The 27,524-nt window shown below is 41.3% G+C and overlaps 1 protein-coding gene across 11 annotated transcripts in view; it reads left to right on the top strand.

The window, feature by feature from the left end:
- The first annotated feature begins 421 nt into the window (after window positions 1-421).
- The window catches only part of TENM4 (teneurin transmembrane protein 4), a 2,292,082-nt gene continuing 2,264,979 nt past the window's right edge, over window positions 422-27,524 (top strand). For 9 of the 11 annotated variants that reach the window (XM_048840453.2, XM_075126356.1, XM_048840446.2 and 6 more), the window contains exon 1: window positions 423-733. The gene's annotated coding sequence lies outside the window, so the exon portion shown is untranslated. Of the gene's footprint in view, window positions 734-27,524 lie in introns of all 11 variants that reach the window. The other 2 variants (XM_075126359.1, XM_075126347.1) reach the window with 1 other exon arrangement.

Raw genomic sequence — 27,524 nt, 5'->3', positions numbered from 1 at the left:
CATTATAATAATTCACATGTAGAGACCTTGTTCAGAACTGCCCTCTGACATGGGTGTAATAAATCCTCTTTTGGGTGAGTAGTGCACCCCTCCTCCTCCCCCCCTCCCTCGGACTATTGTATTTATGATAGAAACATTAACGAGAGAGAAATGTTAAACGACTGCCAAAAAAGTTTGTTGTTCTAAAGGGTAGAATCTGCTTGGTTGCTTTTTTTTTCTTTAAATGAAGACTTGCCGATGCCTTTCCTATTGGTTGATAGACTTATTGATGCGTGATCCAGCAGTAATCTATACCAGCAAGGTCAATAGGGTGTAATTACTAGCAGAACAGGCCGGAGTCTGCTCCCGGAGCTCTCCTCCCAGCACAAGCTCTTTCGGTATGCATATCACATCTCCCTGCTTGTGGCAGGCTGATGAGCGTGTGCAGTTCGTGCAGGCACACACATACTTCTGCGCTTTCCCTGAAAGTGGAGCATTGGCAACTGCCGTCAAAAAGCTCCCCGTGCTTCTTCAGCTCTGCTACTAGCACCAAACTGTCTAATTCTGTCTGGAGGGACTTGGAGACAGCCCTGAAGACAAGTTTAAAAGGGACCCAGTGACACCCTGCTGTCACATGTGGTGTCATGAAGCCACTTATTAGTAGCCCATTTACAATCACTTTCTTAGTCCCATCAATAGTGTATGCTCTTCCAGAAACCTGTCTGTCTTGGAAGGAGGGAGAACACTGCTGAAGGTATGTTGCAGTCTTCTTTACCTTAAATCTTTTGCTGAATGTTTCCGTCTGTGAATCTTGCTTGCAGACATTCCTGTTCTATGCAGTTTTCTATTGTTGGCTGCTAGGAACTCGCTTTAGCAAATCATAGCAATATAAATAAATGGTCAGGAATCTTTCACTCAGTAAACTGAGCAGATCGTGTTGTTAAATGACAAAATAAATGTGACTGGATTAAAGTTTCAGAGCAGACGATAACTCAGCCTGCAGATCATATCATAGACAAATAGAATGCCAGTTTTAATAGCAGTGCAACATTTCCTGTCATAGGCTTCCTAAGTGTGGCCACACAGCACTGCTTTTTAATTGATGCGTTTATTAAAAATGATCCATGCTTGCCAATGGTAGCTGCAATTTGCATATGTATTTGGGAATCAAAAATATACCGTAGTTAACTTTGATGCAGCTGTGGACTACAACACACTTAGCATTTCTAAAAGGAAGGGTGAGTGAACCATGCAGTGCAACTCACCTCTATAGTTTTACAGGTATAAATCTAGTTAGTAAAACTCCTGGCCAAAGCCAAGAAGTTTGCTACAATTGTGAGTTTCTATGAATGTAGCAATTGAGAAAACATTAAATATTAAATAAATAATAAATTTAAATAAAGAATAAATTGTTCAGCTTTCTGATCCCAAGATTTTATAACAATTTAGGACTTTTAAAGGTGGTTGAACCTCAGAGAGAGGAAATTATGACAGCTGAGATGTGATAAACACAGACTATTGTCTTGTTGCATTGGACTAACTGACTGTACCTTTTATCTGCTTGCAAGAAACTTGGTTTGTCGATTATACTTGTGGATTCTTTTGCTAACGGGTCCCCCCACAATGTAACACAAGTACATTTTGGACATTTCAGGATCATTCACTATCATGGGAGATATATTACAATATGTTCATACAGCCCCAATATCTCCTCCATGTGTCAAAGCATAATTTACCATGAGATTATTCTGATACAGCCAATGTTTTTAATGTGAATTTGGCATCATCTCTATTGCTTGCAATAAAGGTAAACTTACATATGAATGTTGTCAAGGGGAAAAAAAATCCCTGTTCATAATTGTACATATTTTGAAAGTATCAAAACAGACTTTGATTAATATTCCTTCAAAGTATTAAGAAAATTCCTCTGGTTGTAATTTACAAAAATTATTCATGCAACTGAGTTGATCCAGCCTAGAATAAAGAAATAGTATTGGCTTGAGAATACAAAAGGTGGGTGTGGGGGTGTTTGTTTACTTATTCATAGACTGAAAAAATTAAGTATTCCAAGTTGTCTATAGAACTCAATGGCTTCTTTTATTATTAACAATGTATTCCATTAACAGGGCATGCTATACACCATGGTAGCTATGCAACAGAATGAAACAAGGAATCACCTTGTATACTGTCTTCTATAACACTGGTAAAGGAGAAAACTCTTTGATGGAAGTTATGGTTATTCCTTATAAGTCTAAACAGTGTGTGGGAGTTATGAGTGGTTGTAAAGTGCCTATATCTCCCAAGCAGTCTTATTTGTAAATATGTCCAGTAGGAGCCTATTTGTGCATGGTCTTAGCAGATTTAGGCTTTCTGATATCCAGGGGCACATCTTTGGGAATCTGTCCTTACCAGAGTTGGACAGTAGCCATTCACCAGTGGCAAGGTCACTCCAGCCATCCTGCTGTGCTTTTCACAGCTGTAGGAGCTGCTTCAGCACTAAAACTGTGGTAGCCTGTCACTTTGTGTCTCATCTCCAGGGAGAAGCAGGGGAAAAAACACATTTTGTTGCTTCCATCAGTCTTAATTTTTTATATAATTCATTACAGAGCAACGGACAAACTTTCTGGTGTATTCTTCTATAGTTATAATGTCCTGTCAATCTTGACATTCAGTGAGTACAATCATAAGGTGAAAAGAAAAGGAGTACTTGTGGCACCTTAGAGACTAACCAATTTATTTGAGCATAAGCTTTCGTGATCTACAGCTCACTTCATTGGATGCATACTGTGGAAACTCATAAATTCCTAAGGTGAATTTCAATATTATTTGCATGGATTTAAAAAGAAAAAAAACCTCCATGTGGGCCAGATTCTGTTGTCCATTACAGCGGTGTGAATCCACAGTCACTCCTCTGAAGTCAGTGGAGAGGACACTCCAGATGTACATCAGTGTAAACAAGAGCAGAAACTGAGTATGTGGACCAGATCCTCAATAGGGATAAATTGGGGTAGATTCACAGGTTTCAGTGGAGTTATGCTAATTTACACCAGCTCAGGATCTGGCCCTGTATTTTTTACAGTGTAGACTCTATTTCAGCATAAGTAGCATGACCTGTAATATCCTAACTCTGCCAACATACTGGGAGAGAACATCTATCTGTGTGCAGTTAGAGGAAGTAGGAGGAATCTGAAAGCAATAATCTTTTATCTATACCTTTACCATAACCTAGGAGAGAAAAATATTTCCTTTTTTTTTCACTTTAAGATGCATAGGTTCTTCCTTTTTGCTTGATTGTATGCCAGGCTCAGTGTACAATGTTAGCTCCATGCTGCCCGTTACTTGATCTCAACCTGCGGTTCTGTGGAGGTGAAAGGTAACTCAGTTCAATCTCCTGGGGTGAGCTCACCTCTGTGCTTCTTCAAAGCAGATTTGTCCGTCGTGTAAAATGCCACTGCTGTTGCTTTTATATTCTGAATCACTAGGCAAATCAGACTTGAAGAGAATCAAACACATTTGCTAAGTGTGACAGGGTAGCAGAGTGCTACATTCACCAAGCCAACCAGCCCCCTAGTGTTTTGAAGTACTTTATTCACAGAGGTCTGCTCAGATGTTAAGCCTTGTGTTCTTGGATACTGAAAGTGAAGTGCAGGATTCTGAAAAACTCATAAGAGGTTGAAGAATTCATCCAGGTCTGTTTTCTAGTGTGTTAGACAATAGACACAATGTCCAGCCTGCATACCTCTCATGAGTATAAGTGGGAGTAATCGAGTATCCTACCTGTGCTTTGTGTAGTTACACGGCATGCCAACAATTGTACGATCACTACTTCAAGTACCAAGGGGAAAAAAATATTAAGATAGTGAAATCTAAACAGGTGCAGGTTTTTTTAAAGATAGTTATCTATGTACACACCATATCAGGCTTTCCAAAATAGCCTTAGATGAAAAGCAAGCTGCAACAATAATATACTGTACCCAGCCTTAAGTGCTCTAATGAGTGATAGCTGTAAATGAGAATAAAATCGAAGAAAATGCCATGCAGCTCCAGTATTGTAGAGAAGCAGGATCCAGATGGCAAGCCTTTTTATAGCCATACACTGGATTCATGGCTACGAGTCACTTGTTTAATTTGTCTTACTTTAATACGATTTCAGAGTGATGCTTTTGCTAGGTAAGGCCATACAAAATGAAGAGTTTTGAACATGGTGTCTGCTTTTAGCAGAACTTCCCCCACTTCCCTTAACTCTTTCTTCAGCAATTATTGGAATTCTTTATTCAGGAGCATCACCTGGAGTATTTCATGGGTATTTACGCTGCCACATGCAACACGAAATAGAATCGGAAGGTTTACATACAATAGAACCATTGGTAACAAGACTTCACACTGGAGGATAAAGAGATTGTCAGTGTGCTGTTTGAATACCTCTAGCCTGAAATGGTTTTTGCTGGTAACTAAGCTGCAGTTGGAGCTGAAATGCTAGTTTCGTAATACCAAGGCATACAATGGTTGTAGTCTAGCAACTGTCTTGTCTTTTCAAGTGATGTAACTACACGTATATTTGTGACTTCACGCTGCTTTCTCTAGTTTGTTTCTATTTACCCCCCAGTGTGGTGTGTTCCATTCCCAAGCAGCCACAGTAATAATGATCACTACCATTGCACCCTCCCGTAAGCTTTCAGTGAGTGAGACACGCTGTAGCAGTACTGAGCATCAGTGCTACCATTCAGTGGAGCCTGCTGGGTGACTTCTGAAACAGGGTAGACAAACTGCCAAACAGATGGACGACTAATGGTGACCTGGCTCTGACTTTATGAACCCCCATTATGGGTCTTAGATCTTCTATCTTAGCTACTTATATGGCTGCCATCACTGTAGTACTTGAATCCCTCACAGTCTTTAATATATTAATTATCGCAACAGCCCTGTGAGGTAGGAAAGTGTTGTTATCTCCCTTTTACAGATAAGGAGTTGATGTACAAAGACTCCCAGGCTATATCCACACTGCAGCTGGGAGGTATGATTCCCAGCGCAGACTTGCACTAGTTCTGCTCAAGCTAGCATGATAAAAATAGCAGTGTGGACATTCTGGCACTGGCGGCAGCTTGCGCTATCCTCCTGAGCTTGGACATAGGGGCTTGGACAGTTAGTCTTGGCCACCACCCGTGACACAAAATCCACACTGCTATTTTTAGAATTCTAGCTTGTGCAAGTCTCTCTTCCTGCTCTGAGAATCACATCTCTCAGGTGTAGCGTAAACATCTACTAAATGATTTGCCCTAAGTCACACATGAAATCTGTGGCAGAGCAGGGAATTTAACCCAGGTCTCCTAAGACCTAGGCTAACATTCTAACCATTGGATCATCCTTCCTTTGGATTTCCAGTACCAAAGCCCAGGTTTCTGCCACATGAATGAAGAAGTAGTTCCATTATCTTGTAGCAATAGTAGTGTGACGTTGCACTCCATATGCTTTTATGAAAATATGCTAATGAGTGTGAATATAACAACTGGAATATGTTTCATGCAAAAGGTCTCTTGTAAGGTATCATTACAAAGTTTATAATCTACAGAGTGTTGTCACCCTATTTGTATAAATGTATCATTCTTATATCTGAAACTAGAAATATGAAATATAGCTCTGAGGTCCTATTGTAATTATGCAAAGTGTGGGTCATTAATGGTGGTTTAGAATCTTGATGGATCCCATCAACTAGGACAACTGACTGTAGATGGCTCTGTTTACTTGCAGACCTTCCTGTGAGTCAGGCTGGGCTTTGTTCTGTCTGTCGTTACTTGGAACCACTTAAATCCTACTTGTTATACTTAATAAAATCACTTTTTGATTATTACTGAACCCAGAGTTAGTGACTAATACCTGGAGAAGCAAACAGCTGTGCATATCTCTCTATCAATGTTATAGAGGGAGGAGAATTTATGAGTTTTATACAGAATAAAACAGATTTATTTGGGGTTTGGCCCCCATTGGGAACTGGGTATCTGGGTGCTGGAGACAGGAGCACTTTCTAAGCCATTTTCAGTTAAGTCTGCAGATCTGGGTCTGTGTTTGCAGCAGGCTAGTGTGTCTGGCTCAACAAGGCAAGGTTCTGAAGTCCCAAGTTGCCAGGGAAAATGGGCTCAGAGGTAGTCTCGGCACATCAGGTGGCAGTCCCAAGGGGGTCTCTGTAACCCAACCCATCATAAGTAGGCTCTTATCCTCTACATGGCTAGCCACTAGAGAGGGGCATGAAATATTTACTGTATTATACGTACCCAAGTATAAGTCTTGCACTATCTCTGTTGAAACAGGGTCAGCAAAGTGAACACTGAGAAATCTCCACACTCACTTTTGTCATTTCACTGGAAAGCATTAGCGCATGGAAAAGACAAACCAATGGTTTCCCCTAAGGCTCATTGCTGGCACCAATGCTTTTCAACTTGTACGCAAACAACCTTCCACTTACCCAGACCCACAAGTTCATGTACGCAGATGACATTTGATTAGGTGTCCAAGCACGGTCATTCCCAGAACTTGAAGATACCCTAGACACTGATTTGAATAATGCTATAGTTGGTGGAATTTCCATCAAGTGGGACCAAGACAGTTTTGAGTACATTCCATCTTTACAACATCAGAGCAGCCTGAGAACTGAATATCATTTTCACTGGACTTTACTTGAAACATGAATCCCACCCAGTCTACCTCGGAATAACCCTAGATAGAGCTCTCATATACCTTAATCATCTGAGGGAAAACTTCAGCTGAGGTGAGGTTGTGTAACAATCTTATAAGCAAATTGGCTGGCACTTCATGAGGAGCAAACACTTAAAGCCTCTGATCATCTGGTTTGGCTCTCTGTTACTCTACAGCAGAATACTCTACTCTGCTCTGGCTCCATTCGTCTCATGTTGAGTTGGTTGATACACAACTATAGTCAACCACGTGCATCGTAAATGGAACAATTTGACCCATAACAGTACCGTGGTTCCCCAGCTTAAGCACTATCACTTCTCCACACATACATCATGAGGATGCTACAACCAGAATGGTTGAGAAAATCAGGACAAACCCAAGCCTACCACTATACACAGACCTCTTCAACCACCCAAGAGCACGTTTGTCATCAAAGCATCTGTTTTGGGCCCACTTGCCCTGCCTATATTTCTTTGTGACATTGATCTGGCATAAAGAATGGTCTGCAGATGACATGAGAAACTAGTCTCTTATAATTGACCTGACCATGTGGGTACCTGGCTTTGATGTGCTATGGCTCTGGTGGGCCCTTCAGAACTGATTTCAAATGGGTCAGGGTCAATGTGCAGCCAGCCTTCACACCAGGGAAGATGTGAAGGAGAGGTTCCCACATGCGACTATGGCCAAAGACAATGTCTCACATCACTGATGGCTGCCCTCTGACCAGATTTGATGGTGGTCTGAGGGCTCTGCACTTTATTGATGAGGCTGCTGCAAATTGGCTTTGCAAGCACTGCATCTGATAAGGAGACTGTAAAACAGATTCCATTATATGCCAACTTCTCTTTTAGCCTGGTTCATTTTGTCTTAGTTACCTGAGCAGACATTGTTCAGAATAGTTCTCCCTTTCCCTAAAAGAGTGGCTTTACAAGTGGGAGTGGAGAAGCCTCATGAAGTCTTTCCTATAAACAATCTGTTCCCTGTTGTAGATATTAATCTGCTTCTCAGCCAGGCAATACAGCTTCCCTTCCTCTAAATAATTTTTTCTGGTTTGCATTATGAGACAGACCCAAATACCCTTCCTCAGAATGAGTAGTACTTGAAATGTCCCATTGAAATCAGAGGTCATGTAAGGTACTACACAGTATAAGGAAGAGTGTTGCAGTCTGGCCCTTAATTAATTAATTAATTAAAAACATTTTCCTTTAGACCCTGAGATACTAAGCCATTGTGTAAATGTATGTAAAGTGCTTAATGCTTTTTTGTTTCAGTTTTCACCAAAAAGATTAGTAGCGATTATACCTCTAACATAGTGAACGTCAGTGAAAATGAGGTAAGATCAGAGGATAAAATAGGGAAAGAACAAATTAAAAAATACTTAGACAAGTTAGATATCTTCAAGTCACCAGGGCCTGATGAAATGCATCCTAGAATACTTAAGGAGCTGACTGAGGAGGTGTCTGAGACATTAGTGATTATCTTCTAAAAGTCATGGAAGACGGGAGAGATTCCAGAGAAATGGAAGAGGGGAAATATAGTGCCAAGCTATAAAAAGGAAAATAAGGACAACCTGGGGAATTACAGACCAGTCAGCTTAACTTCAGTACCCAGAAATATAATGGAGCAAATAATTAAGCAATCAGTTTGCAAACACCTATAAGATAATAAGGTGATAAATAACAGTCAGCATGGATTTGTCAAGAACAAATCATGTCAAACCAACCTAATAGGTTTCTTTGACAGAGTAACAAGCCTGGTGGATAGGGGAGACGCAGCAGATGTGGAGTATTTTTACTTTAGTAAGGCTTTTAATACTGTCTTGCATGACCTTCTCAAAACAAACTAGGGAAATACTGCCTAGATGGAGCTACTATAAGATGGGTGCATAACTTACCTGAAAATCCAGGGATTGGCTGGAAAACCATTCCCAAAGAGTAGTTATCAGTGGTTCACAATCAAGATAATGGCACAGACAGTACACTTATAAAGTTTGCGGATGATACCAAGCTGACAGTAGTTGCAAATGCTTTCGAGGATAGGATTAAAATTCAAAATGATCTGGACAAACTGGAGAAATGGTCTGAAGTATATATGATGAAAATCAAAAAGGACAAATGCAAAGTACTCCACTTAGGAAGGAACAATCAGTTGTACACGTTTAAAATGGGAAATGACTGCCTAGAAAGGAGTATTGCGGAAAGGAATCTGGGGGTCATAGTGGATCACAAGCTAAATATGAATAAACACTGTAACACTGCTGCAAAAATCAAATATCATTCTGGGATGTATTAGCAGGAGTGTTGTAAGAAGACACGAGAAGTAATTCTTCCGCTCTACTCTGTGCTGATTAGGCCTCAACTGGAGTATGGTGTCCAGTTCTGGGTGCCAAGTTTCAGGAATGATGTGGACAAATTAGAGAAAGTCCATAGAAGAGAAAGAAAAATTATTAAAGTTTTAGAAAACATGACCTATGAGGGAAGATTAAAATAATTGGGTTTGTTTAGTCTGGAGAAGAGAAGACTGAGAGGGAACATGAAAACAGTTTTCAATTACATAAAAGGTTGTTACAAGGAGTAGGGAGAAAAATTGCTCTCGTTAGCCTCTGCTGATAAGACAAGAAGCAATGGGCTTAAATTACAACAAGTGTGATTTAGATTGGACATTAGTAAAAACTTCCTGTCCGAGTGGTTAAGCAATGGAATAAATTGCCTAGGGAGGTTGTGGAATCTCCATCACTGGAGATTTTTAAGAGCAGGTTACACAAATACCTATCAGGGATCGTCTAGATAATACTTAGTCCTGCCATGAGTGCAGGGGACTGGGCTAGATGACCTCTCGAGGTCCCTTCCAGTCCTATAATTCTATGATTCTATGTAGCTTCCTCCTCCAGCTGCTTTAAGGATCATCAGAGGGCCAGATTCTGATAGCTTTACTGTCCTTGAGTAGTTCCTTTCTGCTTGGGTACCTCCACTGAGTTCAGTGGCGTTACTTGTGAAATCAGGTGTGGTTCAACTTCAGTAAGGCTATCAGAATCTGACCCAAATACATGACTGGTCTGAAGGATAAACTCTGGCCACCTGACATGATGAAACAGCCACAGAAATGCAATTACTTGGGCATTAAAGAGTAGTCTAGCAAAAAGCAAAATTAAAAACTTCTTAAATACATACATACCTTAACGGTCAATTCTGATTCTGTTACTCCCATTGAGTAGTAACTTTTCCCCCAAGTCATCCCACTGACTTCAGATGTAACTGACTATTCAATGGCAGTGAGGGTGTCACAACTTGGCTCTTTGAGATGAATTTACCCTGATGTTGGTTGTGTGTCCCAAGTAATATATTTATGTTTAGGCATTAAATTGGCAGAGAAAAAATGAAAATGATCTCAACCCCAAATCCTCTTCCTCTCTGGTACAGAGCACACAGAGATTGTGAAGTATTCTGATATTTAGTTATTTTAGGAAAGTGAAGTGACTCCAAAATTGATGAGTGTTTGCAATGTATCATTTAATTATTTGGACCAGGTTCTGGCACTCTAACTCTATGAACAGGCCCTGTGGGTTGGATTGTGACTTTGACCACACTTTTATGCATGGGAGTAAAGGGCAGTAAGAACTCTCATTACATTTCTGCACGGACTACCTGGACTTTCAGTCCAGGCGTATAGCAATTAACTTACACCTTATGAGTGGGTGGGGAATGGGAAGAACCCCTGCTCCACCACAATACACTGGCCAGTACAATTGAGGAGGTGAAGGGAGTGTTGTAAGCTGTTGTTGGTATAGGCCAACAGCAAATTAATAATCATCCAGAGGGAAGCAAGGAGGGAATTGTGTCTGAATCAAAGTGTCTCCTGGTGCTACTCCTGGAGTGGTGTAGCAAATCTGTCTAACGGCACAATCTGACCCAAAGGGAGTACTCGGGTAGCAAGGGACTAGTTATGAGTAATGCTCCAAAATACTAAAGAATTTGTTACACGCAAACCATTTTGCAAATGAACTGAATGAAATTCTTTCCTCTCCCCACCTGATGACAATTCTTCAGCTGGGTGGTGAGTGCTTTCTTTTTTGTCTCCTGTGCTCATTTGTCTGAACTATCAGCTGGTGTAAACCAATAATTGACTGAATGATGATGGGGGGGAACATGTGGAAGTAATTCATTGCAGGGAAATATGGTTTTCTTGCTGTAAAGTTACTGCATGTGAATAGTACATGAGGTGATTTCCTCTCAGGAAGGCTACTAGCAAACATTTCCAGTGGTTGGAGACATGAAATTGGCGATAGAGGAGCGCTCAAATTGTTTTGCAGATCTTGGAGGTAGAGAAAGCAGTGAAGGAACAACTATTGGATTCTGTCATGCTCTAAGACTATAGAGAAATGCAAATATACTATTTCATTAAAATAATTAAATACGTGATGAGGGATTCTAACATTCATCTGGTTTTACAGATGCACAGATAAGTTGTAAAGAGAATTTCAAGAAAGTAATTTGAGACTCTTCTGGATTTTGTTTCACGCTGTGATGCAGGAGGGTGCACAAGATGATTATTTCTGCAGTTTTTCCTAAACTAGGAGTTTCAAAAAAAACCCTTGCATTTCACTTCTCCATTTTTTTTGGTCTAAATATTTCACCGACAGTAGATATTGATGGAGCAACAATGCTGATTATGGTTTCTATGGGGAAAACACTAGCAACTGATTGTCCTTTAAAAGGGGCCTACAACAGGATTTAGTTGGAGATGTCAAGGATGATCAAAGAACAATCAATGATGATTTTTTTTTCCAGTGGAATTCAGTTTAGAAAGTTCTTTTTAAGAGACAGAAAGCCATCATGTTTTCACAAGTTTAAAACCCTAAATCATAGTGGAATAAGCAACTTCCTATTTCATTTACCCAACTCCATAAGCTTTATTTACCTCATAGCTCTTGCATTTAAGGCTCTTAAAAATCCTCAGTCATTTTTCCTCCTGAATTGTGATCTGTTGTGTTAATCATTCACTACAATGCCCTGAAAATGTATGTAAATTAGACTTTTGATGAACCAGAATATTTTTACATATTTTTCTGCATAAATCATGTGTGCATGCACATACACGCACAAAAGTCTGTTTAAATAGGAGGATATTTTTGGACCTCATTTGCTTTTGAAGTAGATTGAGGCTAGGATACTGATGCTGTCTATGAACAGGCTCACTTATGTAGCAAGTTGCCAAGTCTCAAAGCATGAAACAATTTGGGATTAAGTCCTTTCTTGGTAGTAAAAGCTATAGCTAAAGAAAAAAATTGCTTTCCATGTCTTCCTTTTGCTAGTATCTCACAGGTTGTATTGTCGTATATCTTGTTTTGCCTGTGTGGTGGCAATTTTAAGTGTCACCTTGAGACAATGGTATAGTGTTATGGTAGACTGATGCTTTTGCTTATCATTCCATCCAGCAGAAATTAGAATAAAGCTACCATCTTGTTTACCATCAAGTGCCTCATAAAACTCACCTCCACTGAAATGCAAACAGAAATCTGCCATCTGATATGGCTGGTCAAGTAGGGAGATGTGACTACTGCTACTGATTGACTGTGAACCCTATTATTTTTGTCAACTTTCCTTTCCACCTTGTTTGTTTCATTTGACTATTATGTCTTGTCCTTGAGGCTGTAAGCTTTTTGGGGGCAAGGACTATCATTTACTGTATGTTTATACATTGGGGCTCCCACCTGGTTGATGTCCTTAGGCACAACCACGATGTAAATGATTAAGAATGAGAATCTCCAGTTCATGCAACTCCACGCCACCTGTTACATCACATGCCACCTGGAAAAGCTGCTTAGCAACAGAAGTCGTGATGGATGCATGACTGGTGGCCCAGTCTAAGTTTTTGTTCTGATAGTCAAAGTGCTCTGTGGGATTGGCACGAACTCTTTGAAAAATCTCTCTCCCCCCTACACACACACAAAGAAAAGGAGTACTTGTGGCACCTTAGAGACTAACCAATTTATTTGAGCATAAGCTTTCGTGAGCTACAGCTCACTTTGAAGTAGCTCACGAAAGCTTATGCTCAAATAAACTGGTTAGTTTCTAAGGTGCCACAAGTACTCCTTTTCTTTTTGCGAATACAGACTAACACGGCTGTTCCTCTGAAACCTGTCACTACACACACACAGTTTCTCTGCCCCATCATCTCCCATATCAGTTACCTTCTACTGGAATGATGAAAATGTTGCCCAGCATGGGACAGGCTTGTGAATGCAGAAGTCCAAAATTTCTTATGACTCAGTTCAGACCCCATATCTTTGTAAGCCAACATTTTTGCAAACATTTTTATTGTCATATTGTCAGCTGCTTTCTAAACAATGAACTATAATGGCCTGGAATTAACTTTCAGTTCCTTGACATTAACGGAACTGGATCTCTGTTTGTTCTCCTCAGATATATCTTCTTCTCCCTCTCTGGATCTATTTCTCTGAGCTGAATTGTGTGTAGTCTGCTCGAGAAGTAAAGAGCGGTTGTTTGCATGAAATGTTGGGAGATAGAGAGAGGGGTTTAAAATAGTGAATTGCTGCAAACTGGTGTGGAGTGCGAATCGCTTTATTGGGGAAGATTTCAATAGCGGCAAAGCCAGCACTGGCTCAGATAAATAAACAATAGCACTCATTACATAATCAATAGTGTTTGTGGAGGGAAAAATATCCTGCTTAACATTGAGTAGCTAAGCTAGTACCTTTTGCAGGAACATTAAATAATCAAGACTGTGTTTCTACAACGCTACCCCAAAGAGAGAGAAAAGCAGGCAAATCAAATACCGGTTAAAGTCAGAGCTGTATGCAAGCTGTTGCTGAGCCACATGTCCCTACACAGCCACTGTTGAACAAATGCATATCCAAAGGCCAGTGGAGTCAACGGGACTCTTCCCACTGACTACAGTGGGCTTTAGATCAGATCCCATATATGAAATGTGTGCGGTTTGAAGCAGAGCTGGCTTGCAGGTGGGCGGGCAGAGTGGGACAAGGTCCTGCACCCCGACCCCGTTCCCTGGCTGCAGCGCCAAGCAGGGGGGCAGAATGGGTACAAGTGTGGGGGTGTCCATTTTTCCCGGGCCTCCCAATTAGCCAGGGCCCCTGGGCATGGCCCTGTTGGCCCAGTGGCTAATGCCGCCAATCCCTCCTGTCCTCTGCCCCCTGTCATTTCCCACCCACCTGAAGTCAGGGCCCACCCAAAAGTCCCATCTTGGCTACACCACTGGCTGGGGTCCATGGGGAAGTGGCCCAAGGAAATGAACTGAGGAGTCAAAGGAGATGCAGCACGTGGTGGCCATCTACAAAGACCCCGAGCTGGGACCCAGAGTAGGGTGGAGCCAGCTTCCCTCCCCCCAGTGAGGAAGTGGCCAGACAATTGGCTAAGCTAAGGAATGGTGTCCCTAGCCTCTGTTTGTCAGAGGGTGGAGATGAATGGCAGGAGAGAGATCACTTGATCTTTGGGGTGGGGGAATAGCTCAGTGGTTTGAGCCTTGGCCTGCTAAACCCAGGGTTGTGAGTTCAATCCTTGAGGGGGCCATTTAGGGATTGGAGCAAAAATTTGGGGATTGGTTCTGCTTTGAGCAGGGGGTTGGACTAGATGACCTCCTGAGGTCCCTTCCAACCCTGATATTCTATGATTCTATGATTACTTGTTAGGTTCACTCCCTCTGGGGCACATGGCATTGGCCACTGTCAGCAGACAGGACACTTGGCTGGATGGACCTTTGGTCTGACCCAGTATGGCCATTCTTATGGCTACAATTGCCACTGAAGGAAGAGGCTTGACAGCGGACTGCAGTTCCCCTAGAAGCGGGGAAAACAGAGTGTGACATGGCCGGAGGGCTGTGTCATGAAGAGGACTCTGCAGTCCTGGGAGTAACATGGGTCCTGGAGCACAAATGGCGGTGGTGAGACACCACCAGAAGAGGGCTCACTGGCTAGCAGAGCTAATTCCCAAGACAGCCAGCAGGAGGCACCACAGTGATGAGTGAACCCTGTCTCACTGGGATTCACATTCTTGGAACTAGCTGCATCTCAGAGATATAAATGCTGTTCACTTTTAGATGTGTAACCATGATTGTTGTTGCTCACATACATAACTTTGAAATGATCACAAGTTCTGAATTTTCCCTCAAGGAACACGGTTGAGGAATCTTGGGTTGGTTTTATTTGTTCCACCTTCCTAGGAGAGCAAGGGTCATCTGTTAGGATTGCACAAATGTATCCAACATAATGATTTTTCCTTTGATTTGTAGGTGTTTGGGGAGCAGGAATTGATGGAACAAAATTACCCTTAAATCTACTCTGCCTCTCCTCTTTTCTTTAGAACTTCTCTCTGAAACTTTCTTTAACCCTCCATAGCACCTGGCTTCCTCCCACAGATTTAAAAAAACAACAACAATACATACAACAATCTGAAGACCCACAAACACATAACAAATATCCAGTCTTGTAACATGTTAACCTGTATTTAAACATACACACACGCAGGTATCTTCAGGCACCTTCAGTATCTAAGTCTTCTGTAATATCTCACATTTGTAAGTAAATTTGTATTCCTGTTTAGTGAAAACAGAGACTGATGTCTTATACGTGCTGGGGTAGATTATATAGCAGCTTTCCTTCTGAGGGAACTCAGGGTATGTCTACACTGCAATTAGACACCCATGGCTGGCCCATGCCAGCTGACCTGGGCTCCCAAGGCTTGGGCTGAGGGGCTGTTTAACTGCAATGTAGACATTCTGGCTCTGGCTTCAGCCTTCGTTCTGGGACCCTCCCACCTTGAACGATCCTAGAACCTGGGCTCCAGCCTGAGTCCGGACATCTACACAGCAATCAAACATCTCCGCAGCCTGCATCCCGCGAGACTTACTCAGCTCACACAGTTTTAATTGCCGTGTAGACATACCCTCAGAGGCACACCAAACTTTGTATACAGGAACCAATGTAGTAAATACAACTTCATTCTTTTCCCGCAACCTTTATGCAAACTGTATCCCCAAACCTTTCACAGGTGGACGACAAAAATCCAATCGAACATTTCACAGAACTCCCCCCTCCTTTTCTTTTCCATCCAATTTTGATTTTTTTAAAATTAAACAGCTCTAGTTAACATAAAAAGATTATAGCACAGAGAGACAGAAACTAAGAGGTATGCTATTCGATGAGCTGATGAGGGAGAGTGATAAAGAAAGGGTGACATAGGAGAGAGAGTTCTCAAACTAAGGGCCTGATCTAAAGCCCATTTAAAGCAATGAAAATATTGCATTGACTTCAGTGCGCTTTGGATCAGCACAGAACAGCAATGACATCGTGAAGAGAGATAGAGATGAGTCCAGTGATACTAGACAAGTGGAGAGTAATGTCACACACACACAGACATAAACACAAAGCTGATACTGTAACTGGCAGTGTACTGGTAAAACATGAACACACACACACACTGCATCTTCATTTTCCCACCCAAGAACAATGTGCAATGCCTCAGAATAATGGTGTAAGAGAACTCAGGTATCAGTGAAACAAATACATTTCTGGGAAATACTTATTTTCATTTTATATTTGGCTTGATCGAGACAGTAGTACCCTAAAGAATAAAGGTAACAATTATACTAGGCCACTGCTTGCAAACTCAGATATAGTGAGTTTTCTGTGTTTGTTCAGCTTGATCAAAGTGTTCAAAGAAATCTAGTCACGTCTTTCTCTCCCTCTAAGAGATCAGCTGGAAATAAATTGTTTTGATCTGGACTGACCCCCGTAATTGTACAAGAGAAACACAGTTAGCCAGGGATGTAGAAGAAAAAATACAAAATTTGCCCTGTGTGTCCTATCCAGTGAGCCAAGCTCCAGAGGGGCAGGGGAATCCCACCGAGATTGGAAGTCTGAAAAAGTTGGCATCTATCCAAGTTGGGGGACACACTCTAAAAGGTTTTAGAGGGCAGTACACATGGATTCTCCAAGGACAATCCCCAGTTTATGTCAGCTGTCTCTCCGGAAATATTTTGCAAAAACAGCTTTGCAATCTTTTTCTACTTTTATTTTATTACAAATTTCAAAATTGGAAATTTTATCAAAATGCAAAAAATGTCTTGATCAGCTCCATTTTTTTATGTTGGCAGAATGTGAAGGTCTTATTTTGTTGTCAGGGTAACATGGCCACTACCTTATCTCCCTCTCCCATGTGTGAAAATAGGTATCCAGATGTATCTAGTCTACACTATTTAGGTGTTTATGGTTTACCATAGTATCTGAGCACCTTCTAGCAGTGCATTAACCAATGTGACTAACATCTGTCACCATGGCTCTTTCTCTTTCATCTTATCCCCAGAGGGAGAACTGTATGGGATGGGGAGAGTTTTGTTGTAGAAGGGGTTGGGTTTTTGTGTTTTATTCTATATGTACAATGTATATTATATACAAGCAGTCCTCAGACTTCTGACACAATTGGTTCCTGAAAATTGCGTCGTAAGTCGAAATGTCATAACTCAGAGCTGCAATCCACTCCATTGAGGGACTGAGCATCATAAAGTCAAAACCAATTGTCTTAAGTCGAGTCAGGGTATCAATTCAGAAGTGTCGTAAGTGCCATTTGTCATAAGTCGAACGTCATAAAGTCGAGGACCACCTGTATTTAAATATCCAAATGTCGTCCCTTGAAAGTCCAACTCACAAGTCTTAAACTGAGGCCAACTTTTCCCCAGTCCTTGCCTAGGTCTCAGGGGAGATCCTGGAGTGTCCACACTGAGCTCCCGCCTTCTCTCCCTTAGAATATCAGGCATAGGAACATCTGGTACATAGGCTTGCTCTATGTACAATACGCAGGTTTTGAATCAAATGTTTGGGTTAGGTATGTTAGAGGATATTAAAATGAAAGAACAAGTTTTAGTTTGTGTCCTGAACTTAGACGGATTTATAGATAGAAATAGGCATGGATGGTTTATGCTTTACACGTAACTAAATATCATGTGGAAGTATTTCGCAACTGAACGAGAAAATAATAGGGTTAACAACATTTTCTTTCCATGCAGCTAATGAGGAGATTCAATTTCTCTTCAATATGGTTTAGCAGCATAATTAACATAAATACAAATGCTAATTGGTGCTGAGCACCTTGCGGCTTCCATTGAAGTTGTGGGTCCTTGACATCTCTGAGGATTTGCCCTGTGAACAAAACCGAACTTCTATTTTAGGCATCTGACAGTGAATAATAAGTACCCACCATATGGAAGCACCATCTTTAGGACTGAACTGTGAGTCGTAATAAGTACTGGATGATATTCTGAGCACTCACTAGTCACTACAAAACATTTTTATAACTCTTGTTGTACTGTATAACAACCCATTTGTTGTTGAAATAGAACTTTAACTTTTTTAGCACAAGGGTTGAAATAATCCTTTATTTATACGAAACTGTTTGCACTTCGCCCCCACCACCCCCATACATGCTTCCTTTCACCCTGCAATATCCACATGTAAGATAATGAGGCAATACAGAAAATGATCTCTCTTTCATTTATACTATGACAATGTCACATCTTATTAAGTGACACGGATGATGGACGAATCGCTAAAGGTTTTGGAAGTTTGGTTAGATATGCATGTCAGAGTTTAGGTGCTCTATCTAAACTGAACCCTGACCTTTTAGGTATTGGAAATATAGCAGGAGGAGAACAGCCTGGTAATCGTATGGTACTTTCACGTCCTGCTCAGCCAAGTAAAAATTACACAGGTCTTAAGTTTGGGTCTGGTGTGGAGAGCAGCCCAGTTTCTCCAGATACTCCCATTCCAACTAAATGAAGTGGAAGTTGGCAGAACAAATGAGGAGTGGGTTAGGCCTTGTTCTGTTCTCTCTCTCCCCTTGTGCTATTAAAGAGTAAATTTGCCAGGAAGCATAGAGATGCCACACTTCCTGTATACTCAACATGCAGTCATTTTGTTTTCCTGTCATGCAAGTCATGCTGGGTAAGAGAAAATAAAGGAGCCTGGGACAGGCTGTAGTCACAGGCTACAGCTAGAGAGTAGTAGGCAGTTTTGTTCCCTTATTTTAGTGCCTAGTTTCTGTTCTTAATAAAGGATTTACTTTGAAACTGTCCCTGCTCATCAGTTAGTTACTGCTTGGTACTGGAAACAGAAGGCATGGGGTGGTGGAAGACCCAGGGAGAGAGGTAACATTGAAATGGCTGCTATGAAGCCTGTGTAACTGCAAGTAACTCCCCCGCCAGCCTTGAGAATCAGGGGAAATGCTGAAGGTGCCTGGAAAAGGTTCAGACAGCAGTTTGAGCTATACATGAAAGCCACAGGGGCAAATAAATTGGACGATGAGAACAGAGGCAGGCACAGAAACCCTGGATGTATTCAATGCATTCCATGACAACAGTGGGGGGAAGAGAGAAGAAAGCTTTACATAAATAAAGAAAATGTTTGAGAATCATTGTGTCCCCAGACAAAAAATGTTACTTATGAAAGACATAGGTTCAGGATGAGAACACAGAAGGGAGGGGAAACAATAGAGAAGTTTGTCACAGACTTAAAACTAAAAAGTCAGTCTTTCTGAGAATATGGAATAGTAAAGGACACTCTCATTAAAGACTCCTCTCCTGGGATGGAATAATAAAAATGTCCATGAGCTGTTAGTAAGGGAGATGGCTCTGACACTAGAAAGGGCAATATGTATTTGTCAAGTATCAGAACAAATAGAAACACTAATAAAAGCCCTAGAAAAAGGTACAGAGATACCATAGCTAAACCAGCAATGGAAAAGTTCATAGAAATTAAATTGGCCAAGGAAAGAAACACAGAAGGCAATGCCAGTGATGTGGCAACCAACATGAGTGTGAAATGCCTAGCATTCAGGCACATATACAGAAAGTATAATAAACCCAACCACGATGCTAAAAGGTACAGAGAAAACGTATATGCAAAAGTAAATGTAATAACAAAAACTAAAATAGAAGGTATAAGGAGCATATAAAAAGTGGGAGACATAGCCGTGCTATGTTCACACGTTCAACTGCTTCTGCAGCTATGTGTTAATCTTTGGTCACTGGGGTTTCCATTGTCTCTATCGGGTCTTCCACTGATATGGGGTGGTTCCAGCCAGTCCTTAAAGACCCATTCAGATCACCCCAGAGAGTTCAATTAAACTCATGTCTTCTGCTCTGCCCTGGGAGCAGCATTTCAACCCTTCTGCAGCCATTAGATAGCAATACCAGGGTAATATGTAGAGAGCTCATGCAAATATTACAGATCCCACCAGTATTTCACTGTACAATGGGCTAGAGGGTCTAGTGGGCATGAAGGTGTATATGCATGACATAATTTGTGGCAGCATTGACATTGAACATCAGGAATGACCAAGGAGCAGGCAGGCCTTGCTAGAGCCCTAGGTCTGGCTAAAAGTATGAATCACAGCAGGCAGTGAGCAAAAATAGGCCTTGGTAGAATAACAGTACTGTGTATCACCTAACAAGGCAGCACAATCCTGAGAGGATGGTACAGGAACACCCAGACCCCTCATAAGATAAGGTGGGAATGACAGGATAATGGATGAGGATGTTTTGTTCAAACTATCAGTACAAGGTATACAGATGGTAACGGGTAACATCTGGAATGTAACATGTAATTGGTTTATATCAATGTTTAAAAGGAGAATGGAAAGAGGAGCATCTTCGTACTAGCCTAGTGGAGAACTGATACGTTGTCATGGGCATACATGTGTTAGTGTGCCTATAACCAGTGAGCCAGGGCACTGATACCAAGCTTCGCTCACATTAAGCGTGGCCCACCTTTTGCCACCGAACTGAGTCCGTGGTCTTTCTTTATGATTAACACTGAGGTCTGCTGAATCAGCAAGCTGTAAGCTACACTCTACCAGCTAACACAAGAGCTCCAAGAACAGCATAAGAGCAACACAGAGATACAAGAACAATGGACAGTGCCAGAGCTAATAACCATCAACTGACCACGGCCAAATATCCCTACTTGGAGAGAGAGACTGACCTCAAAAGAGAATCTTGCCTGATGAATCAAAGATTCAGGCTGTACTGAATGTGCCAAGACCTGAAGATTAAAAAAAACAATTCAAGGGTGCTAGCCATGCTGAATTATATCAGCAAGTTCATCTCTAAACTATGCAGTTTGCACAACTCACCGAAGGCATCTCCTGCACAAAGTCACTGCATGGGCGTGGGTGCCAGAGAGCTGAATGATTTAAAACACATTCTAACTTCAGCTCTAGTGCTGCATTTTTGGACTCTTTGAAAAACATCAAACTATCCACAGATGCCTTGATGGAGGGCTGGGAGCTGTACTATTATAGTGTCATTGAATTGATTGGTTGCCAGTCTCATATGCATTTAGGCAATGGTTCTCAAACTTTTAGATTGGAGTGTGACCCCCCCTTATAAATGAAAAACACTTTTTTATATTTAACACTATTATAAATTCTGGAGGCAAAGCGGGGTTTGGGGGGGAGGCTGACAGCTTACAACCCCCCATGTAAAAATCTTGCAACCCCCCCGAGGGGTCACCACCCCCTTTTTGAGAACCCCGATCTAGGGTAAGGACAGCAGCAGAGAAGATTTATGTGCAAATTGAAAAAGAGACACTAGGTCTGACATATGGATGTAAAAGATTTTACAACTTCCTTGTAACTGATCACAGACCACTGATTGCAATATGCAAAAAAAGGACTTGGTGAAGCACCACCAAGAATACAGTGACAATTTCTGAAAATACTGAAGTATGATGTGACCCTGGAGTCCCAACCCAGATGTGACGTAGTAATGGCAGACACCTGTCAAAACAGAGACTGATGATCTGAAATAAGCAATAAACATACATGTGAAGATAATCCAAGTTTCATGTGCTGTATCTCCAGGCATATGGGATAAACTGGAAGCAAAAATCTCAGGAGTGTTCATGGGTCCTACTGTGATGAGAAGGAAAACATTGGAACAAATACACCTTGGAATGATCAGCTCAAAAGGAGAGATAGAGAGGTTTGTATTCTGGCCACAGATGAACACAGACATTGAAGAATTGGTGAGCAGGCATTGGGGGTGTCAGAAGTACCGAGATTCTGATCAGCGGGAACCACTGGTACCACATGAACAATTATGGTTCCATGGCACAGAGTTACAACTGACATGGTCAACCTGGGAAGATTTGAGATCCTCATTACAATGGACTGCTTTACCAATTCCCCAGAAATAGTCATACTCAAACATACCACAGCTGCAGCGATTGTCAGGCACATTAAATCTGTATTTGCATTTCATGGAACTCCAAAAACAATAATGACTGACACTGGACTATAGTTCAAGAATAGGGAATTCCTGGACTTTGCTAAAATGTACAACTTGCATCATGAAACATGTAGTGCTAGATATCCTCAACGCATTGGACTAGCTGAATGCAGAGAAGAACTTGCTCAAAAAAGCAATGGTTGCAAGGAAAGATCCATATTCATCACTATTCAATTATAGAGCTACACCACTGCAATGTGAAAAGTCACCTGCTGAACTCCTCTGCATCAAACATATACATACCTGATTACCAGATATGAGAGGAAAAAAACAACAGCTGACAATGGAGTCCGTGATAGTGAGGAAAAGGCTGGGGAAGTATACGCAGACAAAATGTAACAACAAAAGAGCAAGACCTCTTCCACAGTTAAAAATGAAAGACTTGGTGAGAGTTTGGCAAGATGGGCACTGGCCAGTCAAAGCTCCAGTGATAAAAGAAGAGTGACCTTGCACATTCTCAGTGACCACAGAGGAAGGCCAATTCTTATGAAGCAACTAAAAGATCTGCTGAAGACACCTGAGAACTTGGCATAAATTGTGAAGCGAGAGGAGAAACACAGTTTGAAAATAGCTCACAAAGTGTTCCTGTTATTAACTCTGAGATTGACTAGTCTATTACAGACAAGGGCTTGCAATACAGCAGATCATGAAGATTTTTGAAATGCCCTAAGAGACTGATCGACACAAGTTAAGGTTGTATTAGTGCAACCTGAAGGGCTAAGTCAGCTACTAGTATTTTTGTATAGATTGCGAGTTAAATTCAAAAGTGTTTTTGTTCAGTCAGGGAATTTGGAAAGGGTTCTAAAAAAGGGAAGATGTGCTATTGAGTAAGTCCTCCAGTCTGCAGCCTGAAGTCTTTAAATCGTGATTTGAGGACTTCAGTAATTCAGGGCTTGTCTACGCTACCACTTAGACGTTACTCAGTGGTGTAAATAATCCACACCCCTAAATGTTGTAAGTTACACCAACCTAAGCACCTGTTAAGTGATTCCCCACTCTGGCACATAGAGTGCAGAAGGTGGGGGCCTGCAAGGATTCTAAAAATTAATACTGGCCACTTCAGGCTTGTAGTAAACTCTCAAGGTTACAGCTGCTGCCACCACCCAAATGCAAACCCCTTGGAACCAGGAAGGCGCACTTGGGAATTCCTTCCTGTGTGGTACCCTCAAGCCCTTTCACCTCCCCACCACTCCGGGGAAGAGCTGAGAAAGAAAACAAAGGAAATTAGCTGTTGCCCCCAGCTAATTAAACAACATCTGCACAAACCTCTTAGGACACCAAAAATCCAATCCTGTTCTTAAAAAAGGTAAATTTTATTAAAAACAAAAAGAAGGAAAATACATCTGCAACTTAGGCTTTTGCTAGATTTTAAAAACCCACTTACAAAAATTAAACATCAAGAATAACCTTCTTGGGGTCCAGCTTAAAGGTTACAAGCAAACAAAAAACATTTGGGGGTTAGCACAGAGGAGTCCACTAGCCATAAGAAATAAACAGAAATAAACCTAACCGTGTCTTTCCAAACATTCCTGATCTACTTACATATTTGGGTTGTTAAAAGTAGTTCTAGATATGATCTGATGATTTTCATATCTGGCCTTCAGCTTCTCACAGCATAACAGCTCCCTGTTTCCCTCTTTCCTGGAGAACAAAGGGGAAGGTTTTTTTCCCCATTTCAAAAAGTTCTAGCCTTCCCATTGGCTCTTTGGTCAGGTGCCCACTCCCTTTCCTTTACCTGGGGGACTTTTTAACCCTTTACAGGTAAAGCAAGCAGAGAACAGCCACCAAGAGGGACTTTATAGCTAACTGGCTTGCTGAGTGTCCGTAAAAGGGAGCTACACCCCCCTTTCACTTATCACAGTGCTGGTGTAGACAGCGCTATGTCGGTGGGAGAGTGTCTTCACCACAGTGGTGCAGCTTCATCAGTGTACTCTAGCCCTCAGCCAGAGGTTATGGGTCTATTACAGAAGTGGGTGGGTGAGGTTCTGCGGCCTGCCATGTGCAGGAGGTCACACGAGATGATCATGATGGTCCCTGCTTAAAGTCTATGAGTCTATGTCAACATACTTGCACTACCCTCATCGAGCTAGGGTGGAGGGCGACTAGCAGTGTAGCTGAAGTAGCAGAGGGTGCAGCCGCAAAGGCATGGGTGAGCTGTGCTGAGTACAAAAGAGTATGTGTGAGCCACCAGGGGAATCACACTCTAGCTCCAAGTGTAGCATAGCCTCAATCACAGAGCCTCCCAGGACTACTCCTAAGTTGGAATGAAAAAGAAAAAAAATCCAACCCTACAGAAACAGAACATTCTACTGTACACGCTTCTCTCTTTGGGGAGAGGATGAGAGAATAAACATATGATAGATGTTAGTCACATTGCTTAATGCACTGCTGGAAGGCACTCAGATTCAGTGATGATGGGGGCAGTATAAAAACCTAGATAGAATAGAATAGCAGCTTCTGCACTTCCTTGGGACACAATCTAGTCCTTGGTGATGGGCCAATTGCATCGTGCCACAAGGTGACCAGATCAGCTACCATGCAGATTTAAAATTATCTTTAAATGCCAAGAACAAGTCAAATAACTCTACTGGGGGAAAAAAACACATACACTCAAATATTAAACATGTATGAAGGAAGTTAATTCATTCAATGGACTGGCTGAAAGTTGTTACCTTTTCTGTGTAAACTATTACTGTCCTATTCAGCCTTACTCCACTTTCCTACTTGTTTGTTACTCCTACTTGTTGCTTTCTGTCTTAAACTAGAATGTAAACTCTTCAGGACATGACATGTCATGTATGTATTTGCACAGCATCTAGCACAATAGAGCCTTGATCCTGATTGCATCCTCTGAGTATTACCGTAATATATGTAAGAATAGTGATGATATTATTATCCATATTCTTCATTTATTAAGATAGCCCCATAACATTCAGTGCAAGTTATTGACGTATACTGGAAATATTTTTCATTGTGCTTACCTCTTTCCAAAACTCTGGAGGAGAGAGCACTACTGAGTTGAAATTGCTTATAAAAATTGGAACGGGAACTGCATCATTTGGTCCCATGTGGCATGTCAGGGAAATGAAGGCTCTTCTCAGTGTATAGAAAAGCATGCCATGCTGGTTTGCCCAAAGCTGGTAAAGTAAATTGGGATAAGACTTCAGCTTTTTTGAGTGACGTGTTGCATCCTAACTGCAAAACGATTGAATGCTTTTTATCAGAGGGGTAGCTGTGTTAGTCTGTATCCACAAAAACAATGAGGAGTCTGGTGGCATCATAAAGACTAACACATTTACTTGGGCATAAGCATCTGAAGAAGTGAGTTTTTTACCCACAAAAGCTTATGCCCAAATAAACCTGTTAGTCTTTAAGGTGTCACCAGACTCCTCGTTGTTTTTGCAAATGCTTTTTTGATATTGTTTAATACCGATTGATAATGCTATGCCATATACCGTCTGACTGTAGCGCCACTCACAAAATAGGATATGAGACATGATGTTAAGTAGTACACTGACTTAGTATGTCAGTTTAAAAACACACCTTTCTTGCAGCGCAAACTTGGCTTGTGTCGGTACAGCAACCGCTCCAGTGGGCTCCACTCACAGCTGGGGCTTCTAGGTGCTGCTTTCATACAAAAAATAAGTAATAATAGCTTTCTCTCACATGAAAATCATGCCTAACTCCGATGACATGAATAGTTACATCAGTGTAAAACTGATGTCGAAAAGGAATCAAGCTTCAGAGGGGTAGCCGTGTTAGTCTGGATCTGTAAAAGCAGCAAAGAGTCCTGTGGCACCTTATAGACTAAAAGACGTATTGGAGCATGAGCTTTCGTGGGTGAATACCCACTTCGTCTGACGAAGTAAGAATCAGTTAGCTTAAGTCACTGGTAACATTTATTCCACTGTAGGCCATGAAAGTGGGAGCTACTGAAGGCAGTGTGGCTTGGGGTAGAACAATAGCATGGTATGAGGTGAACTGGGTTCTATTCACTCCCCTGCTAGGTGATTTTGAGTAAGCCACTTCACTGCTCTGTACCTCAGTTTCCCCATTTCTAAAATATAGCTGTTGATGCTTACTCCTCTGTAAAGGGCTTTGTGATCTACTGATAAAAAGTGATGTATACAAGCTAGGTGGAATTATTACTATTTTATTACTTCCTTGGATTGGAAGGCAAAATTTGGCTCTGTACATCAGTGCTTGTGTTTAATTCCAGTACAGCAGTAACCTATGCTTGGTTTTTGATGTAGGAACTTGACAAGAACAGTTTCAAAATTGTAAGAGACTGTGTAAGCTGCCAATCAGATTCACAACAATTGCCTGAAATTTTTTGGAGTTGATTATATTGGGTTGGACACTCTCTTTGGTGTTCACTTGAAGGCTTTCATAGCAGTGCAGAACAGCCCACTGTTGACCACTGAGGCATACTGTAAGAATGTACAGCAAGTGGGATTACTTTATATCCTTCTGTGTACTCCTTTGAACAACCATGCTAGCTGCTGTTTTGAAAATCCTGTATCCAGTCACAGATCTGCTTCTGTGTCTCTACATTTTGCTCAAAATTCCCATGTCTGGTGTCCTGTGGATAACATGAAGTGCCATTAAGACTTTACGGAAGCAAACCAAATCCATTGCACTTCAGAAATTAAGCCTGCAATTTTGTGGAAGGCATAGGCTGCCGCTGTAACCGACTTAAAATGAGCAGCACAACAGGTGTTTATATTGTTATGGTTTCCATTTAATTCAACAACAAGAGATGTCAAATAGCTAGGCTTAATCAACTTTATTAATCAAAGATGATTAGTTAAAGATTAAAACAGCACAATACAGAAAGGCAAAACTATACGGTACCATCGATCTGGGAGGGAGCAGTGCAGGTGGTTAGAGGTCTCAATATGTGAGCTGCACTCTGTCTTTATATCTATTGGGGTTGAGGATTTCACCCGTTCTTTGTATTACTTTCTCATCTATTATCTTTGGTAGACTTTTGGCTAGGCTTGCGCAGACCCTGAAGTAAACAGGACAAAGTTTGTAACTACTTTATTACCTTGTTTTGATCTTAGTATTCCAGAAGACAGCAAAACTTTCGAGACATTCTTAATCAGTTATAGCTTGGTATACAAGTCATGTTCACTAAGCATCAACAATAATGTTTGTCTTGTTCATGTTCTCTGGAATGGCTCTATATCTATACTTAACATTGAGTTTACAATACTCCCCTTGGTTAAACAGCTTAACACAAGTAAAAAGTCTTTGGGGAAAAGCTGAACATGAATAAAATTAATTGTTAAACAAGACCATAGCTGATATAATATGTCATATTGTATATAATATTGACTAACACTATAAACCTTACAGATGCTCTCTTCTCTGGCTTCATATATATTTTGTAAGACAGAGGGTTTTTAGTAGCTACGCACAGCAGTATACCTAAAGCTTGGTGGGTTGAGTGTATTTCTCAAGCCCTGTTGTAGTCCCCTGCTGTATACAGAGCAAGGGTCATACAAAGGTTTCAGCATTTAATTATAGTTTAGTTT

This window comes from Caretta caretta, chromosome 1 (assembly GCF_965140235.1).
Source record: "Caretta caretta isolate rCarCar2 chromosome 1, rCarCar1.hap1, whole genome shotgun sequence".
NCBI lineage: Eukaryota > Metazoa > Chordata > Testudines > Cheloniidae > Caretta > Caretta caretta.
The sequence above is the reverse complement of the archived record's forward strand: the minus strand, read 5'-3'. Positions and strand labels throughout refer to the sequence as shown.